Below are 22,282 nucleotides of genomic sequence, written 5' to 3'. Positions count from 1 at the left end.
ATCTTGCTATGTGGCTCATGCTGGCTTCAAAGTCTTGGTTCTCCTCTCTCACTCAGCCTCCCAAGTACTGGGATTACAAGTGTACACCAGCTTGAAGGTAACTCTTCTAAACTAACAAAACTTCTCTTTTTTTAATTTTACTATTCAAAATCAGAGTGGGCGTTCTTCTGAGATTTTCTGTCTTTTTCCCATCTGAAGATTTATCCCTTATGTCTCTTGTTATTCCCAGAAATCTCCCCTTTGTGCAGGGGAATATTTTGCAAAGGAGCACTGGCTACTCATTTTCAAAAGTGTAGAGGGACTGGACTGCCACAGCCTTCAAATTCTATCATGGGACCCTGTATGTACAATTAGTCTTGAGAATGCACAGGGGATTGGTTCTGGGAACTCTCACAGATACCAAATTCAAGGATGCTCAAGTCTGTAATATATAATGGAGTAGTGTTTGCCTAGAACTGGCACACATCTACTTATATGCTTTGATTCATCTCTACATTACTTATTGTACCAAATACAGTGCAAATGTTATGTACATGTGTTATCATATATTGATGAGGAATGAATGACCATAAATCTGTACATGTTCAGTTCAGACAAAATTTTTATTCAGAATATTTTTCATCTGAGCTTGATGGAATCCACAGATGTAGAACCTATGTATACAGGGGATCAACTGTACTCAGTTTGGGACTGGAAAAACCCCAGGAAGTTTGTTGTTTCTCGCAAATTGTCTTACAGTGCTTTCCAGGAGACACCTGCTGGCAGACTGAAGAGCTCTTGTTTAACACTCCCTCTGGTTCAAATGTTGATGCCAGGCAGGTCTGGTGCCTACTGTTGGTGCTTTGTCCATCCTCTAGTTCTATGGTCTACTTTGTTCTCTGTTTTTGTAGTAAATGCTCCTCATGGGTTTTGGTTTGATCTCTCCCATGAGAAGGACTGGGGAGATTGAAAACTGCACCTCTGACTCCATCTTCCTGGGTTTAAATTTAGTACTACACACTTGCTTGATAGGCAGTATACTGCTTGAGCTACACCTCCAGCCCTCAGTCACCATGTTTGTAGTGATTTGTTTGTGCAGCCACAGAAAATTAATATAATGCTGCTAAAAGTAAATGGCCTTTTGAAAAGTAACACATGTAAATTAAGAGAAAACAGTTTTACTTCACTTGCAAATAACCATTGTTACTTGCTAATGGGATATGGGTACCCACTGACACTGTAATATGTCTTACAACATGGAAACAACTTGGACACTGACAGATTTATTTCATGTTTCTCATTGATTTTCACAAAATTCTTACAATTTATTGCACAAACTGATGAAAACCAGCTTCACAAAGATAAGGCATCATTTAAAGGAATGTACCCTGACCTAATGTTGAAACTATGAACACCTTAGTAGAAAATGCTCACATAGTCTCTAACAGATGTCAAGCATTGCAATGAATCCTTCATGAATTTACAATAGACTGCTAAACCACACTGAACTTGCTGTGTTGTTCTGGGGTTGGCACCCCAGTGAACCTTTTGAACTATAGTCCCAATTGGTTTCCTCACTTCCAGCCTTCTCCCAGTCAACACAGCAGCCACAATGATCATTTCAAAGTGTAAGTCAGATCCTGTCACTCTTCTGCACACACTCTCCCATGGCTTCTCATTTCTTTAAGAACCAATATCTTTACAATGGTCTAACAGGCCCTCCCTTATATCAGGGGTCCACAAAGTTTTACTACAAAGAGCATGACAATAAATATGTCAGTTTTGTGGGTTAGGTTGTCTCTGTCTCAACTACTGCCCTCTGCTCTCTGGCAGTGATCATGGAAAATATGTAAACAAATTGTTATGGTGATGTTCTAATAGAACCTTATTTATAAAAACAGGCTGCACTGGTTCACTGACCATTGCCCTGGCTGATCTATTGTCAGGCTTGCTTTCACTCACTCCAATCCAGGCATACCAAGCCCTCTTGCTATTACCTTACTGGAATGTTTTTCTCTCCTCTTTCAAGTCTTTTCTCAAATCTTATTGTTTCAAAGAGAGTTTCTCTGGTCACACTATTTGAAATTACCATCACTTTTCTGTTCTTCTCCTTTCCCTTAGTGTGATTTCTTCCACCAAGGTTTATTTTATCTGTAGAACTTTGAACCATCTAATACACTAAGGCAACTGACTTATTTATCATGTCATTTGTTTATATTCTCTTCCTACCTTGACCATCATGAAAATGTAAGTTCTGTGAGAGTGGGCACCTTTCTTCCTTTCTTCCTTCATTCCTTTCTTTCTTCCTCCCTCCTTTCTTTTTCATCTCCTTCTCCTTCTCTTCTATTTTTTGATGCACCTGTAGAAAAGTGGGACATTTTTTTCTCTTCATTGTTTACTGGTATGTTTCTAGTGCTGCAAATAGTGTCTGGCAAATAATATGTAATTAATATGTATTTGCTCAATGACTTACTAGAACATTTTTCCAAGAGTAGTGCCATGCAATTTTCATTCCTTATTTATAGTTTCAATATCTGCTTATATGCCAGCATTTTTTTCAGATTTTTCAATGACATAAAACTGTGAAAGATATTTAATACGGTAAGGGGCCAATGTGAAATTCAAAATTTCCTCAACAGGCTGAGAGCTAGAACCAGGAAGATTCAATTGAAGAGGGATAAATGTAACATTCTTTTTTCCCCCTTTTTCTTTTAAGTTATTGTTGTAGTGGGGGTATACTGTGACATTTACAAAAGTTCTTACAATATATCATAATTCAATTCAACCCCTCCATCATTCTCCTTTATCCTCCTAATTGTAACATCTTGTATTAAGGGTACAAAAGAAATCTATTGTGCAAGTTGGAGATGGGTAAGATAGGCATAAAGAAGTAGCTGGGACTTCAGCTGAACACAGGAAGAGGTTCCATGGAAAAAGTACAACACTAAGGATCACATAGTAAGGGAACACACACATACAAGATGGTTTTATAAAATATCATCTTGTTTCCCTTACCATTTCAACCTGACCAGGTTGGTAATTGTCTTCACTTCAGAAATGAATAAATTGATGCTCAGGAATTAAAGGAACTTGCCAGAGTGATGACAAAGTCAGTGTATGAATCTGACTTTATAGTGTTCTTTTTACTCATCACATCATGCTAGCAATGTCTCCAGTGTTGCCATGAGGCTCAAAGGAGACAGTTTTAATGGACATAACTAGCACAGTGCTTGGCTCAACAGTTGTTGCTTTCCCCTTGGAGACTCATTAGGTGTAAACTGGGTGCTTACCTAAATTTTATGTATTACAATATGATCCCTGTTGTCTATTCTGAGTCTTTTCAAATTTACTCATGAAACAGAAGAAAAAGTCTGTTGAATTTTCTTCTACTCCTTACCACTTTCCAAAATCCTTACTGCCAGACTCCAGGAGTTACGATTGGGAAAATGCAGCAGAGATTTGAGGAAATCTCTGTCAGTCAGTAATGAGACACAGATAATTAAAACTTTTTAAAATTAAGGTAATTTTCAAGGCTGCATTAGTGATTCAGTGTTGCACATTTACATGATAAAACCTCTATTACCTTTAGATAATGAGGTAGTGTGTTAAGTAACCTGAGTATAATGATGTGCATATGAAATACATGAAGTTTTCACTTAATTGAATTAATTTAATTAGCTTGTTTTATGGTTAAAATGATACTTGTTGCTGGAGCCCTTCTTGGAATCCTTCCTGAAAATACATGAGTGTTTTTTCTTCTCCTGCCTAGGTTATGCCAGCAGTTTTAAAAAAATAAATGTGTAAAACCAATATAAAATGATAAAATCCATCTTCCAAAGAATACCATTCAAATAACCCTAAAGTTTCTTATGGCATTTAACTCTTTTTAAAATTTGCAAATTGAGAATGGCACTCATACCTAAAACAAAGACTTAATTGTTAGGCAATAAACTATGTAACTCACAGCTAACTAGCAAATAACAAATGAAGAAAATATTTTTAATGTAAAACTTAATCTTCATGTATACGTTTCAACATAATTTTTAAGTCTTTTAAAAAAAACTTTGAAATAAATTCTATGTAGCCTAGGGTGTCTGTGAACTCAAATTCCTCCTGCCTCAGCCATTCAATTGCTGGTTTACAGGCATATACCACCATGCCTGGCTGAATCATTAATTTTAACAATGCACATATGTTAAAGATATTTCCAGGAATGTATAAGAACTTATTTTCCTAACTACTCAATCTTTCCAGATGACAGGCAATACTAGCCTTTGAACAAATAATAAGTGGAGCTCCAAACCACAGATTCATGTCAATGTAACTGGTTTTGCTGTAGCCTTTTTCTCAAAGAACATCTTTGTCAGGTAATTCCAATTCTAATTGAGAAGGAACATAATTTTATGCACTAATAATGCATGAACTTAAAAGGCTCCAGTGCCTTTGCTACATTTTCCTATATTTGCACCAGTTCATCCCATATCTTTCCCAAGAATGTACTTTTCAAATTCTGTCACTTGAAATCCCCAGTAGGTTTTTAGCAAAAAATTTAATAATGTAAACTTTCCATTTCTGCTTTTAGAACATCTTGTTCCCTAGCAGTGTTCAACCTAGGTTCTTGTAATGTTACATTGTATGGAGCCTACCTGCATTCCCCTGGGAATCTTGCTCCTCTTTTAACCATGATTTTCCTTCTGATGTCTCTATGTCCTCATTTCTGAAAGCCTTAAAACAATAGAAACTGAGTTTTTCTCTTTCATAATTGCAGGCCCATTGGCTGACATAGAGTATAATAATGAGGCATTTGCATTGGCGTTTTCTGTTTCTTGCTTTAATTGCCTTGTAAAGAAGTTTGCTCCCAAGAATATAATGATGAGCTTTTCATTCTTCATCTCAGCTCTCACCATGATTGGTTAGTTCATTCTCATAATTCATTTGGGGATAGTGAGACATTTGCCTCAACAATACTTAAGTGGTGGTGCATGTCCACAATCCTAGCTTTTCAGGAGGTAGTGATTAGGAGGATATTGGTTCAAGTCTAGCACAGGCATGAAGTTCACAAGACACACCCCCCACCCAAACTGGAATTGTGACTCAAGTGATGGAGTGCCTGCTTGGCAAACATGAAGACCTGACTTCAAGCACTAGGTCAAAAACAGAAATTCCCTCTCAACCAATAAAAAGCTGAGTGTGGTGGCATATGGCTGTAATTCCAGTTATGTGGGAAGCCTAAATAGGAGGATCACAGTCCAGGCCAACCCAGGCATAAATGCAAGATGCTGTTGAAAAAAATAAAGCAAGGGAGACCAAGATAGAGTATGGGTGACAGACCCCAGAACTCTGAGGTCACAACTCTGAAAAAAAACTTCGTGTTCTTGGTAGGAAGGGCCAGGGAATCTGGCTTCTCCACCTAGTAAAATACTGTTGATACATAGGCAAATCAATGGACAACCAACCTTTAAACTAGGTTAAAATTTTAACCTAGTTAAAACAATTTTAAATGATTTTATTATCATATAATAGTTGTACAGGGGGATACAATGTGATATTTATATGTGTTTACAATATATCTTAGTTAGATTTAACCCCTCCATCATTCTCACTGGTCCCTAACTTCCACCCCTTTTCTTAGAACAATTTCAACAGGTTTCATTCTTTTATTTTCATGTATGGACACAAAGCACATCCACCATATTCACCCTGATACCCCTTTTTCTATGCCCGCTACACTCCCAAATGTACTCACTACTGGAAAAGAATTATTTTTGCCTCCCACCCTTCATTTTTTGAAATTAAGTATATATTCATAGTCCAAGGGGATTTTACCTTGGTACTTCCCATCTGTATATATTGTGCTTTATCAAGTTAATCACCTCCCCTCCATCACTTACTTATTCTCTATCACCATGCTCCCTTAATATTCAACAATTTGCAATGTAGTGAATTATATTATATTCATATATAGATGAGTTGTTTCAATATTTTTTATTCTCTAACATTTTTTCTCACCCACCTCCTCCTGTATCCCCCTCAAACAGACTCATGAATACAATTTTGTTCTCCATTTATCTATCTATACTCACACATATTTATGTATAATCTTATGTTTCTATATGTACATTTAAATTATAGGTCTAGCTTCCACATATTAGGGAAAGCATGCAACCTTTGCTTTTTGAGATTGGTAGATTTTACTTAACATAAAGTTCTCCATTTCCATCCATTTACCTGAAAATAGCATGATTTCATTTTTCCTATGCCTGAACAAAACTCCACTGTGTGTGTATTATATTTTCTTAATCCATTCACCAGTTGTGGGGCATCTGAGCTGCTCCCAAAGCTTGCCTATTACAAATAGTGCTGCAGTAAACATTGGTGTGCAAGTGGCTCTATCATAGCCTGGAGTATACTATTTCAGATATATACCCAGGTGTGGTATCACTGTATCATATGGTAGTTCTATTTTTAGTTTTTTGAAACTAAAAAAACCTGCTATTGTTTTCCATAGCAGTTGCATTAATTTGCATTAGCCACAACAGTGTTGAGGTATTCTTTTTCCCCCACATCTTTACCAGCATTTGTTGGTGTTTGAGTTATTAATAATAGCCATTCTCACTGGGATGAAGTGGAATCTCAATGTAGTATTTATTTACATTTCCTTTATGGCCAAGAATGTTGAGCATTTATTCTTATGTTTTTTGGCCATTCATTCTTCTTCTTTTGAAAACTGTCTGTTCATTTCATTTGCCCCCTCATTCAGTGAGTTTTTGATTCTTTGAGAGGTTAGTTTTTTGAGATCCCTGTATATTCTTGTTATTAATCCCTTGTCAGTTGTCTAACTGGCAAAGATTTTCTCTCATTCTGCAGACTGTCACTTCAGTCTGGTGTCTGTTTCCTTTTCTGTGTGAAGTGTTCTTAGTTTCAAGTAGTCCCATTTGTCAATATTTTCTCTTAATTGCTGAGCTATTGGAGTTTTATTATTATTACCTACACTAAGTGGCCCAATGTGTTCCTTATTTTTTCCTGGATTAATATCACTGTTTCAGATCTTACCTTAAGATATGTAATGCATTTTGAATTAATGCTTGTACAAGGTGAGAGACTGGGAACTGGGATTTAGTTTTATTCTTCTGTAGGTGGAAATCCAGTTTTCCCAGCACCATTAATTTAAAAGGCTGTCATTTGTCCAGTTCATATTTTGGGCAAATTTGTTGAAAATCAGATGGCTGATGTTGCATGGATTTGTGTCATGGTCTTCTATTGTATTCATGGTCTTTATGTCTGGTTTTGTGCCAGTACCATGCTGTTTTTTTTGCTATTGCTCTGTAATATAGTTTGAAGTCAGGTGTTGTCCTACCTCTAGTATTGCTCTTTTACCTCCAGATTGTTTTGGCTATTTGAGGTCTTTTGTGCTTCCATATGAACTTTAAGATTGACCTTTCTACCTCAGTGAAGAATGCCATTGGAAGTTTGATAGGGATTGCATTGAACATATGGATTGTTTTCAGTAGCATAGGCATTTTCACAATATTGATTCTGCTGATCCATGAGCATGGGATGTCCTTCAACCTTCTGATGTCTTCATTGATTTCATTCTTTAGTGTCTTGTAGTTTTTATTATATAGGTTGTGACCTCCTTCATTAAATTGGTTCTTAGATATTTTAATTTTTTGAACCTATTGTGAATGGTATTGCTTTGCTGATTTCTCTCACAGACTGTTCATTGTTTGTATATGGAAATGTTACTGATTTTTGTGCATTGATTATATCCTGCTACTTTGCTGAAAGTGTGTATGAGATCTAAGAGATTTTTGCTTGAGTTTGTACATTTTTCAGGTATAGGATCATAATATCTGCAAAATGGATATTATGATTTCTTCCTTCCTTATTTGAATCCCTCAGATTTCTTTCTCCTCTTTTATTGCTCTGGGTAGGAATTCCAGCACTATGTTGAACAAGAGTGGGGAGATTGGACACCCTTGCATCTTGCCTGATTTTAGAGGAAATGGTTTCAGTTTTTTCCCATCTGGTATCATTTTGGCTGTAGGTTTGTCATATATAGCCTTTATAATATTGAGAAATCAATAGCAAGGAAAACAACAAAAGTCATTCAAGCTCATAGAGATTGAACAACACACTTTTGAATGAGCAATGGGTCATTGAATGTGTTAGGAAAGCAATTAAGAAATTCCTAGAATCAAATGAAAATGCAACACAATTTACCAGAACCTGTGGGATGTAACAAAGGCAGTCTTAAGAAGGAAGTTTATAGCCATGAGTGCCCATATCAGAAAACTAGAGAGATCTCAGGTAAATAATTTGATGATATCTCTCAAATTCTTAGAAAAATGTGAAAAACAGCCCCAAAAGTAATGGAAAGAGATTATAAAATCAGGGCAGAAATCAATGAATTGGAGACCATATAATGAATAACAAAACAAAAACCTGGTTCTTTGAAAAAATAAACAAGATTGACAAACATCTAACCAAATTAACTAAAAGAAGAAAGGAGATGACCCAAATTAATAAACTCAGAGATGAAAAAGGGAATATTACAACAGACACCAATGAAATCCAGATGTTCATGTTGGAAAACTTTAAAAAACTATACACCTGGAAACCAAAAAATGAAAAATAAACAGATAAATTTGATTTGACAAAATTAACCAAGAAGTTACTAAAAACTTAAATAGATCTATAACAAGTAATAAAATTGAGACAGTTATAAAGAACCTTCCAACAAATAAAAATCAAAGACCCAGTGGATTCACTGCAGAACTAATGCCAATGCTCCTCAAATTATTCCATAAAATACAAAAAGGAGGAATACTACCAAACACATTCTATGAAGTCAGTAATATCCTAATATCAAAGCCAGGTAAAGACACATCAAAAAACCAGAAAGTTATAGGTCAATATCCTTGATGAACACAGACTCAAAAATACTCAAAAATACTTGTTAACAAAATCCAACAACACATTAAAAAGATTATACACCATGAGAAGTAGGTTTCATTCCAGCAATGCAAGGATGTTACAAAATTCATAGGTCAATAAACATAATACAACACATAAGCAGAATCAAGGTAAAAAGCCACAAAAATTCAACATCATTTCATGATAAAAGCTCTGAAGAAATTAAGGATAAAGTAGCTTTTTATTCTGGGGGGGCTGTTGCTGTCAGCTGCCATACTGGACTGCTAGAGACTGGTTTCTCCCTTTTTTGGTCAGTTTATTTTTTCTTCTTTCTTTTTCCTCTGATGGCCTAAAAAGCAAAACTCAATGCAGAGAACTAAAGAACCAATTCTGAAAGTGTCTTGGTTGTTCAGGGCCCTCCAAGATTTGTGGACACAGAATTCTGACTGCCATCTGCTGGCAAGCTGGGCAGCTGACCCCATACTACAACTCATTCTGGTGATGGCACCACATCATCTACTCTGGAGGAAACCACATATTGCAGCACAGGCTGAGGGCATGGATTGCATCCCTCCTGGACAAAGTCATTGCCTAATAAATCGAGGGGAGAGAAGAAGTGGCAGAGCCTGTGACCATCTTTATAAAGTGCTGGTATGATTTAGCTTGTGTGGGGGTAGGGCAACTCAGTCTGTGCGGCCTGGGGAAAAAAACCAATGCATTCAAGCACCCTGGAGAAACTAGTAACGAGATGAACTAACAGTCTTTCCAGAGAAAAGCATTTGACAAAACAGCTCAACTCCAGCTCCCAGGCTTGACTGGAGGGGTGGGAGGGGCTAACCTGTGCTGGCACATCAGGCCCTCTTGGGACCACTTTGAAGTTCCCACTTATTCAAACAAACTAACCCTGACTCTCCACTCCTTAATAGGCGCCTGGGCTTGAACACCCTGAATGGACCCCCTCAAAAATTTCTGGTATAGAGGGATGCCATCAATTGCCTCCCACCCCAACATATCAACCCTAAGTAGGGGCAGGGATCCAGAGACAGCTGGTGTCAGAAGCGACAACACCTATATTTGAAATCAGAAGAAAATACCTAGTGTACTTAATGAACTCAGAGGAAATGCACTCTATAACAAGAAAAGAATTTTAATAATAAATATATTTTCTTAAATTCTTTTTACTTAATTCTTTTTTCCACTCTGTTGAAATTTTAATTTTTCGGATCCCTCTTTTGTCCCACTTTCTACTCTCTTCCCCTATTTTTCTTTTCTGCATTTTTTCCTTCCCTCTCTTTATCTCCTATTTCTCCCATTCCTCCCTCACTGTCCCTATCCTCTCCACACTAACCACTCACCAAATAGTCTATTATGCCACTGTATAACCGCTATGCCCCACACCTCATATCTCTTCTTCCCCTCACTCCACCTTCATCTTCTCCTTTTCCATCCCCATTTTTTATTACCTAAGTATTAATTTCTATGTGAGCAAATGTTATTTCCCCAAGACCCAATGCTAATAGATAATACCACCAGGGTATTATGTATTATGTAAATTATTGTTTCAGCATTGAATTCATGAAGTTCTTATTGCTAAGTTATATCTCCAGGTTCATGAACAGAGATGTTTCAACAATGTAGCTAACAATTAAGCTAACCAGACCATAGAAATTAATCAAGGGCAAGATAACAAGTGATTAATACTCCCAAACAACAAATCAATTACACATGAGCACAACTCAAAATAGAAACATGAGGAATAAAAGGCTGGGGAATATGACTCCTTAAAAGGTGAATATTAAAGAAAATGAATCCTCTGTTGCTGAGGTCAGAAGAATGATGAGAATGTTTAATGAGCTCAAAGAGGACATAAAAAACAACTCAATGAATCCCACAAGAACATGAATTAAAAAACTCAAAAAGACACAGAAACATCTAAATGAGTTCACAGAAGATTTGAACAATAGCAAAATAAAAACCAAGGAAATTATTTAAAAAATAGATAAATGAAATAAAGAAGGCAGTACAAGATGTGAAAGAGGAACTTAACAAAAATATAGAAATTCTCAAAAAAAGAAAGAAACCAGAACCCTGGAAACAAAACACCTCTTAAGTCAAGTAAAGAATACAATTGAAAGCCACTCCAGCAGACTGGAGTAATTGGAAGAAAGAATTTCAGGCTCAAAGGCAAAATAGATGTTAAAGAAAAATCAGAACAATACTTAGAAAAATGACATCAGAGTTGTGAAAGAAATAATGAAGAACTCTGCAACTCAAAAGACCAAACCTGTGAATCATAGGCATCGAAGAAGAGGTGCAAACCAATGGAACAGGAAAAATATTAAGTAAAATAATAGCAATAAACTCCCCAAATCTTGAGAAAGAACTGCCCATCCAGGTACAGGAAGACTCCTGGACACCAAACAGAAATGACCAAATTAGAAACTTTCCATAGCGTATTGTAGTTCAAAGCATTAGCACAAAGAACAAGGAAAAAATATTGAAGACTGTAAAAGAGAAAATTTAAATAATACATAAAGGCAAACCATAAGAACAAAAGCAACCAAAACTTTAAAAGAAAAAAGGGAATGGAGTGAGGTATTTTGAGCACTGAAAGAAAATAATTTTAATTCTATGGTACTCTACCCAGAAAAGTTATCATTCAAAATTGAAAGAGTAACTCTGGACCTGGGCCTGGTCTCTGGGGAGACCACAAAGTTAGGACGTGGCTTTGGCCAGATGGCTCAAAGAAGATACCACTGAATCATTATTTTTTTGAAGTTTATGAATCAACCAATTCAACAAATTGCCTTTAATGTCCTGAAGATTTGGTCTGAGGTAGGGATACAGAAGTTGTCAGAGAGACACTGTCTGGGTGCACTCCAACACATACAGATATACACACAAACACACAGACACTTAGTCACATTTTCCCAAGCTTCCAACCTAGAACAAAGTAACAACTATTTCTTTTACACCTACTCAGTGCCCAAGAATAGTTAGGTTCATCAAATATTTAAGGAGTTCATAGTCTAATTGACGTGTCAGAGTAAGAGAAGGGAACTATAACTCACGGCCATCTATACTGAAAATCAAATGAACAGATGGTTGGAAATCGAGAGAATCAGTGTACGCTAGGCTAAACAGGAGTCTAGCTGGAGAAGTTGGACAGAGGAGGCCAGTGTCAAGCTTTTATGGCTATAATGGGATTTGAACTCAGGGTTTCCCATTTGTTAGGCAGATGCTCTACCACTTGATTCATGGCCCCGCAATGCCTACCTTGAGAGACAAGGGGAACTTCACTAGACACAAGTGAGGGAGGGTATTCCAGATAGAGGAGGGCAAATGGGATATTTGCTCATATTAAGACAGGTTCATCCATTTGGCTGAATTTTGCAGCTGTATGATTTGCAGTTGACAAACCTGGCTTGAGTGACAATCCCTCTGTGCCAGGAAAAGGCTACCCATTTCACAGAGACTGGCTCTGCCACTGTCTGCTGGGTGATCTTGTGCTAGTAGTTTAACCTTTCTGTAAACTGGAAATCGTAACAATACTTAGTTCTTAAGGTCACTGGAGGATTAACAGAGTTAACTTATATAAAATACCCAGCACATCCTCCTTTTTTAAAATTCAGGAAGTTCTGAATTGGCAGAAATCATCAGTCCTTCTGGGAAAGAGCAGAGAAAGAGCTCTTAACAAGAGGGTAAAGCATTGTTTAGCTGCTTCTTCAAGCTAATCCGGAAAGGTAATGAGGGGAGAAAGTGGCAGAGATCTGGGGATGGTGCTGTGGCAGAGCAGCAGGGGTACACCCCTTCTTAATTCTCTGGAAGGGCTTCTACCTGGATGCTGGTCTTGAGTTTCTCGATAGGAATCATTGGGTGGCACAGGATGCTGAGCAGAGAAAGGTCAAGTTCACTCAAAAGACAGGGCAGAAGAAGCTGAGCCACGCAGGACAGCCACACTGCCTCCTTGAATGCTAGGAGCTTGACAAAGGCAGATTGGGGACAAAGTACAAGAAGATTCCTGAAGAGATAAGAGGGAAAGACAAAGGAAGGGGGTGGAGAGCAAAAGCTTTGGAGTTCAAAGATCATGCTCCATGAGGGAGGCCTTGGCTGAGAGCTCAGCTTAGCTCACCAGGGGGGAGGCTCCCTAGAACCTCTTCAGCCTAGCAGCTGTGGGGATGCTGAGGACAGATGCAGCCTATGAAACACCAGCCTGCCCTCCTTGCCCTCTCCCTCCAGCTCTCAGTGTGCCAAGCAGGCAGGCTGCCCATCGCACCTGGCTGATTGTGGGGGAGGCTGCCCATCGCACCTGCCTGCCAGGGAGCTCCAGTGGCAGTGTTCTCTGAGGTACTGGATTGGGACTTGCAATGGAGACTCCTGGATCACTCACCCCTCCACAACTACCACCATCTGCTTGGAGGCCCTCCTCTAGCTTGTTCCCTCCATCCCTCCTTCTCCATTCTTTCGCTCCTTCCCTCCAAGCCCAATTTCTCAAGCCACTTCCTTCCCCACCAATAGTGCAAGTTCATCTCCTGATGGGGCCCTGAGAGACCAAGGTTCATGACTCTCGAACCACCCTGGCTGCAGCTGCAAAACTATGACCCATCAGTGAGAGACTATGAACTCAGCATGCAAGGTCTTGTTCAAGCTAACTGTAGTGCCCTGAAGCTCCACCCCTCAAAAAAGTACCCCAATAACCTGGACAGGTACTAGGGCCATGTTGCCACTATCTCCTGGATGCTATTTCTTAAGACAAGACGCTTAGAAGAAACCCCTTAGGTTTTCAGAAGCCTTATGCTAAAAGGATAAATTTGGTCACTTTGCAACATCTAGAATAATTTAATGAAGACAACAACAAAGCCACAAACATGGAAACCACACAAAGTAAACTTGGACATCAGGGGTGAATTGTGACATCCCTGGGCTCAATTCATGACACTACCCAACATGGAATCTTACTTTGCTTTAGACTTCATACTACCAGAATAGACCCACCAATTGCCAAATCCACCTCTTTCAAGTTTCCCTTACAGTGATGGGGAGAAATGTAATCCTCGGGAAACTGGTATTTATAGCCTGATGACTAAATGAGAATAAATGGACAGGTATACATAATTCCAAAGAGGAAAATTTAAGAAGAAATTTATCCTTTTTATAACCAAAAGAATGCATGTGGCATATAGTTAAAAATTAACAGACACTTCATGGCTGACTCCAAATATCCTGCACCTTTGCAAACCTTCATTGTCATATGACCTGTAGATCTTCTGAATAATCTGTGATTTCTTTTATTTTGAATTCATATTTGAGCACTTTAAAGTGTGTTTTTTATCACTTACAAAATGAAATCAGTTGCCCTTTCAACTGGCCTCTCTTTTGCTTTAAAGAAAACCCAGCTTGATTGAGGTGTAATTTATATCAAGAGTCACCCATTGAGAGAATATAATCTAGAACTTTTCAGTAAACTTTAAAACCATCACTTCAAACTGATTTGGAAACATTTCCCTCACCATTACTACTCTTACTCTTTCTTCAAGTAGATCCTTAGTAAATAATGACAAACTTGCTTCAAATGTGAGTGGATAAACAGCTTGCATAATCAGCTGCCTGATCCCCATCCCAATCCAGGCAACTATTGATCTAGTTTATGTTTCTATGTTTTCCTTGTGCTGGGAATAGAACATGGAGCCCCATGCTCGCTGGTCATGAGCTCTACCACTGAGCTGAATTCAAAGTCCCCATGCTTGCTCTCTTGAAATTTTATGTAAATAGAGTCATACAATATGTGAAATCATACAATATGGTGTATTTTGTGTCAAGTTTCTTTCATGTAGCATATTGTTTTTTGAAGGGCATCCATGCCATATCAGGGTTCTTTATTTCTTACTTTATGCATTCCTTTATGTGGTTATGCAGGCTTTTGTTTACCCACTCACACTTGAAGCACATTTAACTTATTTCCATTTTTTGCCCTTATAATCAGTTCTTCTAGAACATTCACATACAAGTGTTTCAAATACGTTCCCTTCGCGGGGATCACTAGTCATTCCTGGAAAAGGAAAATGTAGAATCATTAACTATATTCCTGTGTTAAAAATTTACATGTTAAGAACCTATAAAGGTCACATATTAAAAAATAAGGTGTTGTAGTTCTGACTTTCTGATTAGTTGTCCCAACTCTTACTCTTTTTTCAAGTAGATCTTCAGTAAATAATGACAAAATAATAATAACTATATGCAGTGTCTAAAAGAATAGAAAACTATAAACATTGTCTTAGCAGATATATAAAAGAACCAATAAAAACTTCTATAAATTAAAACCATAAATGAAAAGGTAGTTGGTCCACTTGGAAGCTCCAGTGACAGGTGCAAGGGTGGTAGACATAAGATGACAGTGGCAGTGGTGGGTGCCCCAGACTCCAGAGCTATGGTCTCTACTTTTGGGTGCCAGAAGCAGCCCAGAACACCAATTGCAGGACCTTCCTGGAGACCATGAGAATGGCATTTACCAATGGAAAGGACCTTAATGCAAGGGACCTGCTCTGCCAAGACAGTGCCTTCCCCACATGTGGGTTACAAACCCCTCACCAGGTAGATGGTTTTCCAGTGTGTGCTGGCAACTACCTGATAGATAGCTGTAGCAACCATGATAGCTGTTTGGACACTGGTGGCATAAGAATGATGGTGATGAGAAGTTCCAGCATTGTCTGGTAAAACCAGGGAAGTGGCAATGAAAACACTAAGACTAGCCTAGTCCATTCCTCCCTGTGAAACACAGTGGGGCTCAGGTTCCACAGGTCTAGACATGTAGACTACAAATCATATCAATAAGCCATTGAGTTGCATATAGGTGTCACTATTTTGGAAAAACTGGCAGCTAGCAACAGCAGAAAAGGATGAATGAAAACTTTTGATAAAGAACTACTGTTTTAATACCGTGAAGCTGTCTTATTTTGTAAAAGGATTATTTTTTAAAACTTTAAGTCTTTAAAAGTCTGTTTATTGTTAAATACTCACTGTCAACACAGCAAGGGGATTGGACCATGAGCACATAATAAAAGCGAGAGCACACAAGGGAGGGGTGAGGATAGGTAAGACACCTAAAAAACTAGCTAGCATTTGTTGCCCTTAATGCAGAGAAACTAAAGCAGATACCTTAAAGCAACTGAGGCCAATAGGAAAAGGGGACCAGGAACTAGAGAAAAGGTTAGATTAAAAAGAATTAACCTAGAAGGTAACACCCACGCACAGGAAATCAATGTGAGTCAATGCCCTGTATAGCTATCCTTATCTCAACCAGCAAAACCCCTTGTTCCTTCCTATTATTGCTTATACTCTCTCTACAACAAAATTAGAGATAAGGGCAAAATAGTTTCTGCTGGGTATTAAGGGGGGGAGCGGGAGGGGGTGGAGTGGGTGGTAAGGGAGGGGGTGGGGGCAGGGGGGAGAAATGAACCAAGCCTTGTATGCACATATGAATAATAAAAGAAAAATGAAAAAAAAAATACTCACTGTCTAAGTTACCTTTCCTTCACTGGTAAAAAATACCTGATAAGCAGCTTACAAAGAGTAAAGGTTTGCTTAGGTTTATGGTTTCAGCCATGGTCTGTTTGCTGCATTGGTTTTGAGCCTGCTTCCAAAACATCATGTGGGGGTACTTGTAAAAGAGCAAGGTTCTCACTTCACAGCAGCCAGGGAAGCAAAGAGAGAAAAGAGAAACCTCAGTTCCAATATTCTGTTCAAGGGCACATGCCCAGGGACTGTGTTGTGCTTGCCACCCTCTCCTAATGATTCTCCCACCTCCAAATAGTGCCACCAGCTGTAGACAAAGCCTTCACTACATTAGATTTTAGAGTATATTTAAGATTTAAAGCAGAACACTCAGTTTTGCCTGAAAGATCTAACTTAATTTTTTCTAATTTAATTACACATAATATGCTGCTTCTCTGTAGACTGCTTAGCATTTAAGTCATACATTTTGTAATGACCATAAAACAAGGCTTCTATCTCTGCTTCTCTTATAAAATTGGAACTATCCACTGCTAACTTCTTAGTTAACTTCTTAAACATGTATTACATAATGTGCATAGAGAGTTGCACGAACATTTTCATTCTCATTTTATCAAGCACTCATATTAGAAATGTCATATCTTGGTGTGACCTCTGCTTGGATTGGAGGAAAGATTGAATTAATGGGACAAGTGTAAAGCTTCACATGACACATATCAGGACACTATATGTTACTGTGCCCTGTTTTATCTTCTGTAGCACTTGTTTTTCAATGTAGATGCTTGAATATTTTTAAAAGATTAAAAAATAATCATCTTGATAAAAGTTGTTCTTAAAATGTATAACCAAAATTCACCAGGTGCTTATGGTTCACACTGGTAATCCTAGTTTCTCAGGAGGCAAACAACAGGAGGATCAGCAATTTGAAGTCAGCCTGGGCAAATAGTTTGCAAGACCCTATGTCAAAAATACCCTTCATGAACCAGGGCTAGTGGAGTGACTCAAGGTGCAGGCCCTAGGTTCAAACCTCAGTACCACAACAAAACAGTAAAGACACAATTAAAAATTCTATAACTAATCAGATCAGATAGATTAGGTTCAATAGAAGAAATAATTAATGAAATAAAAATATAAGAAGGAATTTAAATAATAGCAATAATGGAAAGCATGAAAGGTAAAGAAATATGGAGGCTAGGACTGGGGACATACTCAGTGGTAGAGCTGTTGCCTGACATAAACTGGAAAAGAAGAGAAAAATAGACAAGAAAGAAAGAAATATGGAACCTAGATAATCAATGTCTGAATATGTTTAACCAAAGATAACATGCTATAGATTAAAAACACCAATTGAACCCTCACCAAGAAAAGTGAAAACAGACATGGGAAGGGAAGGGAATAGATCACACATGAGGTGAAGAACATCTTTGCTGGTTTGATGAGGTAAGAAACCTTTGTGAGGAAGAACTATATTGAAAAGAACTTTGGACAGCCTCAGGACTGTTAGCACCCTCTAGGACCTGAAGGTTTCCACAGCCAAGAGTAGGCAAATAGCTTGGGAACTCAATCATACAGTAGCAAGGAAATAGTAATGCCAACAAACTGAATGGGCATGGAAGTACACTCTTTTCCACCAAGTTTCCAAATAAAATGCTGTAGAACTGATAAATTCATTGCAACCTGTGAGAACCAGAACAGAAGACCCAAAAGAGCCACATACAGACTCCTGCCTCACAGAAATGTTGGATAGTAAATGTGTGTTGCTTTAGGATGCTATGTTTGTCATGTCATGTGCAGAATAGAAAGTAATACAGTAACAAATGATGTGTGAGAAAACAAAAATAGACCTCTTACACACTTATTGATGAACAGTGTTTTCCTTTGCAATTTCAAAAAAAATGGCTACCTAGTCTCCACTTATTTATTCAACGTAATTCTTACAGTAGATAAAAAGCAAAACTCTAGGAAATTGTAAAGGAAATAAAACATACCGTAGAGGATATGTGTGTATTTAGAAACTCCAAAAGAATACCTGGATAAAATATTCATAGAACAAACATATGAAAAGTATTTAGCAAGATAATTAAATTCAAGTTTAATATGTTATTCAGCATTCTGCTACAGTAAAAACAAGTTGAGACAATAAACTTAAAATGGGAAAAGGCTTACTTTGACTCACATTTTTGGAGGTTTCAGTTCATTAGATTTGGGGTTTATTGTGAGGCAGTACTTCATGGCAGGGAGTGCATGGTGCAATAATATGATGAATTTATAGTGACGGGAAACCAAAGAGGGTGAGGGGAAGGAAACAGTTTAAAGATTTAAATGTCCCACCAGACCCCACCTCTTGAGGTACCCATCATCTTCCAATAGTATCAACCTGAGAAGCACACACTTAATACAAAGTCTTTCGTGTGTGGGGAAAATCTAGCACAAATTATAGCATCAATAAGTAATACTTTGATATTCTATAATCAATAGAGAGGAAATTCGATTTATAAAAACTATATGATTGGACAAAAATATAAAATAATATAAAAATTTAACATAATATGAAATATAAAATTATCTATGCAACCCTTCTAAGGGAAACTTGTAAATTTAATGATGGGGAGTGGATATATTAATTACTTTGATTTCATAGTTATGTACCATATACCTATGTTGAAATATCACACACTAGCCAATAAACACACGCAATGTATTAATGTTTTAAGGAGATAGATATGGTAAGTACTCTGATGTAAGTATTACATACTTTGTACATGTATTGTCTTATCACATGGTATCCCATAAATTTATAAAATTAAAATTCTAAATAATTAAAACAAAATCAACAAAACAGAAATACTTAAAGGGAAAAAAGCTACATCAAATCATATGCTACTGGATTGGAATTTTTAAGAATCAGGAAAAACTCATTGTTTTGATATAGAAATTCAAATTGATATATGAATGTGCATATATGTATTTATGTATAGAACACATACATTTCCTTGCTCTGTTCTATAAGGAAACCTGTGAGCAATGGTAACTCCTATAACAACATGCAAACCTATCACAAGTAGTACCCTAAATTTGATATTTTTTGGCAGTACTGGGATTTGAATCCAAAGCCTCATGCTTGCTAGGCAGGTACTCTACCACTTAAGGCATTCCACCTGTCCTTTGAACTTGATTTTTAATGATAAAAGGAATCAGGTCTTCTAGGAAAAATGTCTGATTTCAGGGTTTGGGCAAGAAAATACAAGTGGGAATATCTTGTGCTCAGAAGTAAGAAAGTTCCCAAAGAATAGTGGACACACATCACTTCTTGGCTTTTTACTAAGATCAAGTGTAGTATCTGTTCTTATTGGTTAAATATCTGATACATCTTCATCTGAGGACAATGTATTAAATGGCTTTTTAGAGCATGGAGATAGGCTTGGAGCTTTTTCCATCTATACCAAGTTTTGACCTGCTGTTGGTGTAATTCCAGGAATGGTGCACATCCACCTTGAAAAAAAACGAACAGGTTGACATTCCCATAGCCCAGAAGCAACCACCTGCCCTGTAAAATGAAGTTCAGAGGACCCCAAAAGCTGGAATCCAATTCTTCCAATGAGTGACAATCTGCTACTCTGATGATGCTAGGAGGCCTACTCCCCACAGTGCACAGAGAACCATTACTCTCCAGTGCAAATTCAGGAGAGCCCCTGCACACCCATCAGAGTGGGAACTCTAAACACCTCACTGAGGGGAGAAAAGAGAATAATGGCACAACAAGAACCTTTTTCTTATTGAACAACATATCCAGCATATCCCTTTCTGAGAACTAACATATCCAGCATACCCCTTTCTGAGTAGCACTGACAGAGTTCCAGAAAGAAAAAAATCTCAGAACATCAACTGCAGGGGCATAAGAGATTAACCAGAAGAAAAACAATTCCAGATGCATAAATCTTAACACAGAATGAAACAGCAAGACAACCACTTTCCACCAAAAGCCAATTCCACCACTAAGGTACAGATATCTGCATAGTGGAAGAGCTATCAACTAATGAATTCCAAAAAACAATAGAAAAATAATTAATGAACTCAAGGAAGAAACACAAAAGTTAATATTTGAAACACAAAAGTTAATAATAGTGAGTAAACAATTAAATAAGCTTAAAGAAAATACAAACAAATGAATGAAAGAAGAAGACTATCCAAGATATGAAAGAGGAAATCAATAAAGATAAGAAACTGTGAAAAATAATCTGAAATAAACAACTTAATAGCCCAAATAAGTATTCCAATCAAAAGCTTGGTGAACAGAGTGGAGCAAGTTAAAAACAGAGTATCAGGAACAGAAGACAAAGTAGAGGAATTAGACCAAATAGTAAAAGATCATGAAAAAATGCCAAGAAAATACTAATGAAACATGCAGGATATCTTGGACTCAATGAAAAGTCCTAATCTATGAATCATAGGCATAGAGAAGGAGAGGAAATACAAACTAAAGTCATTGACAATCTTCTCAATGGAATAATAACAGAGAACTTCCCTAATCTAGAGAAGGAGAGTCACACAGGTACAGTATGCTTACAGAACCCAAAGAAAAACACCAACAGACACATCATAATCAAAACACTCAGCATACAGAATAAAGAAAGAATTCTAAAAATTGCAAGAGAAAAGAGAAGTCACATATAAAGACAAACCCATTAGAGTAACAACAGATTTCTGAACTCAAACTCTAAAAGCAAGAAGGTCATAGAAAGACATAATTCAAGCCCTGAAAGAAAATAACTATCAATCTAGACTAGTCTACACAGCAAAACTATCCTAACTTAAGGAGAAACTAAAACTTTCCATGACAAGGAAAACTTAAAGGAATATGTGACCACGATGCCAGAAGATATTTAAAGGACTTTTATACATACATATATATGTATATATGTAAGAAACTAGAGTGAGACAGGAAGACTCAAGAAAGTATAAACCCTTTTGAGCAAGCAGACAAGTAAACAAGGAATAGTTAAAACTAAACAACAGAGAAACAAATGACTAGAAACAACAGATACCTCTCAATATTAACAATGAATGCAAATGGCCTCAATGCCCAAATCAAGAAACAAAGAATAGCATATTGGATTAAAAAACAAAACCCAACCATATGTGGCTTACAAGAAACTCATCTAACTTACAAGAAATACACACTGTCTTAGAGTCAAAGGGTGGAAAAAAAATTTCCAAGCAAATGGACTCCACATACAAGCAGGAGTAGCTATACTCATATCTGACAAAGTAGACTTCAGATTAAAGCCAATCATAAGAGACAATTAAGGTCACCTCATATTAATGAAGAGAACAATTCATCAAGAGAAAATATTGATCCTTAACATATATGTAGCAAACACAGGTGCAACTATCTACATTAAAAAAACCTTAATGACTCTAAGAGCACAGATAGACACTAACACAGTGAGACTGGGAGCCTGAATACCCCACTGTAACCAATAGATAGGTCATCCAGACAAAAGATCAACAAAGAAACTTCTGAGCTATTCCACACATTAGAACAAATAGACATGGTTGATATCTGCAGAGTATTTCACCTAACAACTAGGCAATATACATTCTTTTCTATGGCTCATGGAACTTTCTTCAAAATAGATCATATTTTAGGACACAAAGCAAGTCTCAAAAAATTCAAGAAAATCTAAATAACTGCATCATATCATATCACAATAGAATAAAACTAGATCTCAACTACAAAAGAAACCCCAGAAAATATTTAAACACATGGAGATATAGCAACACACTGTTGAAAAACCGAGGAATGACTGAAGTAATTAGGGAAGAAACTAAAAATTTCATAGAATCCAATGAAAATGAAAATATAACCTACCAGAAT

At 37.2% G+C, this 22,282-nt stretch overlaps 1 non-coding gene across 1 annotated transcript; it reads left to right on the top strand.

Annotated features, from left to right (window-relative positions):
* The first annotated feature begins 19,706 nt into the window (after window positions 1–19,706).
* LOC141417607 (U2 spliceosomal RNA) lies at window positions 19,707–19,895 on the top strand. The gene has a single exon (XR_012442264.1). It is a non-coding gene; the product is annotated as a U2 spliceosomal RNA (small nuclear RNA).
* Window positions 19,896–22,282: the final 2,387 nt, after the last annotated feature.

The sequence above is a fragment of the Castor canadensis genome, chromosome 15, assembly GCF_047511655.1.
Source record: "Castor canadensis chromosome 15, mCasCan1.hap1v2, whole genome shotgun sequence".
NCBI lineage: Eukaryota > Metazoa > Chordata > Mammalia > Rodentia > Castoridae > Castor > Castor canadensis.
Note: the sequence above shows the minus strand (reverse complement) of the source record. Positions and strands in the feature narration are given on the sequence as shown.